Source organism: Theobroma cacao, chromosome 5, assembly GCF_053813885.1.
Source record: "Theobroma cacao isolate CCN51 chromosome 5, ASM5381388v1, whole genome shotgun sequence".
Classification (NCBI taxonomy): domain Eukaryota; kingdom Viridiplantae; phylum Streptophyta; class Magnoliopsida; order Malvales; family Malvaceae; genus Theobroma; species Theobroma cacao.
In genome coordinates, this window is record NC_142643.1 from 45224932 (window position 1) to 45230354 (window position 5423).

Below are 5423 nucleotides of genomic sequence, written 5' to 3' on the forward strand. Positions count from 1 at the left end.
TTTGTGTCTATGAGATTCATGTTTCACTTTAGATGGTATTGAAGCACATTTGAAATGAAAATTGAGATCACATTGCACACAGCGGTAGAAAGCACACCTTCCTGATGCATCACAATTGTCACCGCAGACATTGCACTTGAGAATGTCATAGCAAGAGCGAATTAGCAAATAGGTAAGGTCATGCTCATGACAGTTATTCTTGAGAGTAGGTAGGAGTCTTTCACAGAGAATATGAAGCCAGAAGTTGCACTCATAACAACAATAGTGTCGATGATTCGGAAATCCACCAAGTTTACCTTTGCAAGCATTGCAAGGGGCCCAAAAATGGCTAAATTGCAAGTAAAGATGGTGAGACGAATGGAAAGGATGTTGCAGCTTCTCGGGTATCTCCCAAGTGCATGATTCATGAAGGAAGAAATTGCAATCAAGGCAACCATAAGACATGCCTGATAAAGGCTCCTCACACCAAGAGTAACCGTAGCCATCTTCCTTTGTCTACCTATAGTTGAAGAGCCTCAGCTCATGCTGGTGGATGAAATGCTGAATAATGCTTCTTTGCTATTTATGTTCGCATCTCCACCGGCCCTCTTCATTAGTTTTTAAAGCGCAAAAGTAATCAAGATTGAAGGAGCAATGTTTGCAGCTGTATTTGAAACCTCGCGCTATGCAAGCACATTTATCACATATGAAAAGCTGCTGCCATACATCGGAATACAGATCAAGGAAGTGTTCAGAGTGGAGAGCGTGTGTTATCTGATTAGGCAGCTATCGTTTTGCAGAGCCTTCGTGCAGCCAAAAGTTGCAAATTTCACAGCCACAGCCACTGGCCCAAGATACAATTTCCTGATTGCACTTAGCACGTACCCAGGGATTATAGAAAGTTGAATTTATCCATTCCTTTCTTTTTCAAACTGTTGAATTTATTATGTACCATGTTGTCTTTGATTGTTAAGGTTTTATAGAAAGTTGGGTTCGTGTTATTATTAATAAATTGACAATTTGGCATATGATTACTGGAAATTTGTAAAGTGCAAGACTAGGGAGATGAACGATGTTCCTTGCTTCCTTGGATATGGACCATTGGATTGCTAAACGAATGGTTTGTAATTTGAGAATGATGAAGATCAGATGGCAAGGGGATTGAGGTGGATGTGCTTAAGATGGAAAGCGTGAGGCGGCTAAATGTCAAAGGCATGAGAGGCGGCTAGAGATAAATGTTGATTAAGAAGATAAGGGCAAAGTTTGAGATTAGCCGTCTGATTGCTTTACTCAATTTTTAATGTTTAGATGCTGAATTCTTGTCTTTGAGAATATTAATTAATCCACGAAGCTGCCTAGAAGTGATCATTATAGGAATTGATTTGATCTTATGTTATATACTTGAACCTTAAAAAAATTGGTCATTTTCTTTGACCAAAAAAATAAATCGGATTATCTTTTGGGCTGCACTTCTTCCCCCTTTTTTTTTTTTTTCTTCTCTTCTCCTCTTAGGCCTTTTTTCTTTGGCTCGCCCTTAAACGGCACTGTGTTGACCTCCCTTCTCCTCCTTTGACCTTCCTTTGCAGCCACCCTCCTCCAAACTTCCTTCTCTCACTTCCCTTGTCCTTGCTCTCCCTTAAACCGTAGCCCATTTTTTGTGTAGTGGGCCTAGAGACTTCAAGGTTCAAAAACCCATAAGGTCCAATTCAAAGTTGAGTCTAGACTGTCCTTGGGTTACACAAGCCCAGAAGAGCCCAATTTTTAATTGGCTCCAATCCAACTTAACCTAATACCAAATAAATATGTTTTTGCCAAAAACGTAAGGAGAAATAAAGTTTAAAGGCAAATTAATGGATCTTAGAAACAATAAGAATTTTATTCCAATGACACATTTATTAGGTATTGGTTCTCACAGATTATTGATCATCATAATATTTTTGTTCTTGGGAATTAGACATGAAGGGTATTGTCACCAGAATCAACAAAGTCATAGTTCACAATAAGGTGGCCTTGTGCATACCAACTGCCATCAGCATCAATCTGCTTAAACATATTGTAGTCCAAATCTAAGCCTTCATTGTCGCATTTATCAACTACTCTAACCCTCGATGAGCTCCAATTCCGATTTCAGCATTGGTTGGGGTGGAACTGGCCAAATATTTTGAGGGGGTCAAAAGCTAAGAAAGATAAAAGTTAAAAATTTTTAAAATTAATATATTGAACTTAACCATTAATAATCAAAAGATTTATAATAGATAATAATTTTGTATAACATGTAAATCAAAAGAAATAAAAAGAAAAAAACTTATAATGATACTCTAAAAAAAAACTTATAATGATACTCTAAGAAAGTTTTGTTCAACAATGACAATATATTTTTTAATATAAATAACTAAATTATCTGTAAGAAACTTATCATCTATTTTATTTCGAAATCTTATCTTTTTCAATATAAATGACTAAAAAATTAATATAGTCAACATCTAATATTTTTATTTTATTATATTTAAGCTTATAATACTAAATATTAAACTATAATCTATAAAATATAAATAGTTAAATACGATATACATAATTAAAATTTCTTCTTATACTCAAAATAATTTCCTTTCAATAAATATAAAACGTAAAGCACATTAAAATATATACTCAAAATAATTTTATGTTATATAATAAGAATTAATAAAAAATAATCTATTGGTGAAATTTTAAACAATAACCAATAATGTAATGCTAGAACTTATATTTGAGAATTATATATACAATAATTTTTTAATTTTTAAAAATTAAAATCATTAAAAATAAAATCCACATAACAGAAAATAAAAACATAACAACTAGAAAATAGAACCTATATAACAAAAAAATATATAGTTGATGATTCATAGAAATTTAGAAAAGAAAATCTACAGAAATTTAAAACATATGAGCAAATAGAATAGAATTAAAAAAAATAAATAATAATAATATAAATAGAAAAAATTAAATAAAAACTTTACCTTTTTATAATTTCACTATATAAGGACGAAAAAGAAAAGAGAAAAAGATGGGTGGAAAACTTAAAAAATTAAAAATTTGAATAAAATTAAATGAGGCTTGGAAGTTTGTTTTATTATTTTTTAACTATATTAATTATTTAATAAAAATTTATTTTAAAAAGTCATTAAAAATATATAATATATAAAAATTTAAAAAATTTTGGGGAGGCCATGCACAGCCCCCCCCCCCCTGCCTTTACAAAGGGACGCTCCGCCCCTGCCTACAGGCTACATGGTATGCATGAGAATAAGTAAAGTCCATAAATAGAACTTTGCTGAATGCAGCATCTATATTTCTTTAATGCAAGGATAAACCTTAAAAGGGCAAGGAAAACATAGATTGGAGAGTATGTTAATTGGTGGCAAAATACCTATTTTTGGGTTTGAATAGTGAACTTATTGTGATCTTAACAGGTGCACATCAATGGCTGTATTTTTTCGTTTCTTTTGTGAGAAGTGCAGGGCGGGCTTTGGGGAGAGTGTGAGATGTTTGTACAGTTTTTCTCAAATGTATAAGGAGGTCGGATGGTGACCTGGTACAGTGAAAATTTTTATGTTAATGAGCCTGGGGGTCGGCTAATATCTGGATCAATCAGAGATTAACCCAGGGGAAAAGACATGCTGTATAGTTTCCAAGTGGAAATAAATTGAGCACTGAATTTTAAAATTGATTGAGCAACAAAATTATGCAATCATCTATAACTTTAAACATAAAGTCTATGAAAGACTGATATATTAAACCCAAGTCTAAAGGTGAGTTAATCTTCAAAAATGATTTGATCATTTCATTCAATTTTGGTTCACACAAGAGTCCAGCACAATGGCAACCCTATTTTTTCCCACAACTGAAATCAAATATATAGAAAATTGCAATGAAACTTGTTCTTTGTTGATTGAATCAACTTACATAGCGACTAAGCAAAACGACAAGCTATAAGGTAAGAAAGCGAAGAAAAGATCAGTATTTGTATGAATATGCTATAAAATTTATCACTTCTACTATGTGTCATTGACCTAACCTGTCATTAATTCCCTTGAGACGATTTTCTATTTTTTCCTCCAATTCAACAGAATTCTTCCTTGCTCGAGGAACCAGCAATGATAATACTTCTTCCACCTGACAAAGCAAATATGAACCCAATTAAGATGTATTGTTAAATTTGTTTGTACGGAGACTTAATTAGTGATAAAAACAGATAGTAGTATATCTACTTGTTTCTTTTATTGCTAAAAGTTACAGTCATAACTGAAAGTAATCTCTTCTTGGGACAGAAAATGTCTATAACTTAGGCCAATACCGAATAGCTAGACCAAGCAATCCTGTCAACAAGTAATTAATCTCAAAAAATTGCAATAAATCTAAGTCAAAATGTTTACAATAACTAATTGATGCAAGTATGATATGTGTGAACTTGTTTGTTATTTGCAAATTCATTTTCATGTACATTTTCTTTTCAAAATTTTCAGTAAAGATTCAAAATATTCTTTCTAGAGAAGTACATATGTCATGCAAGTTTACCTGAGAAAATACGCATTCTATGTGAGCAATACACATTCCTTGACATTCTTCACAATAATAAATATGATATTCTCGAAATCTTTTTTCTTCACAAATATCACAATAATATTCTCCTGAATCATCCTCCACAAATGAATTCTTAAGAACAAGTGGATGAATGTGATGTGTAGATTTAACAGTTTGCGGCATTGGAAAACATTCCAAATGAAAGCTTATATAAGCCTCTTTGCAGAAATAGAAGGGTCCAGTACAGCTTTCATCACATCTAAGACACCAACACATCTCTTTGAGCATTTGGGAACCTATCCCAATATAGTAAAAATCAAGTTTGTGTGTTCCAAATTTAAATCTTAGGGCTTGCCTCAGGGAATTAAGGCATGGAACATGGAGATGTAAATCACACTCGAAACAACTATAGACGATGGCTATGGTTCCGTAACCACAGAAATCGCAAAGTTCATAAAAGTTCCTGTTTACCACAAGCAGGTGTAGCGGATGAAAGGGGTGTTGCATCTTTTCAGGAAAATCAAGACAAGATTCATGAAGAATATAAATGTCATCACAGTCTAAGCAACAGTAAGCCAGACCAAAGATTTCTAGTTGGCAATAACTGCAATAGTGACCTTTCTTTGCATTGCCAAGTACCAGCATGTGTTCGTGATTGGCATGGGATATCTTAGTTTTTCTGTCCATTTCTTTTAGCCTTTGGCCTTGATTTCTAGGACCACTCAATCCTCCACATTTCACATCAACCTTGAACTGTCGACACTCGAAGCAGAAGTAAACAAAACCTTCCGAAATGTCCCCACATTCATCACATTTGAAGCGCCCGGGTAAAATATCAGGATATCTAGTAAGTAAGCTTAAAGGATGGGGATGAAGAGGAT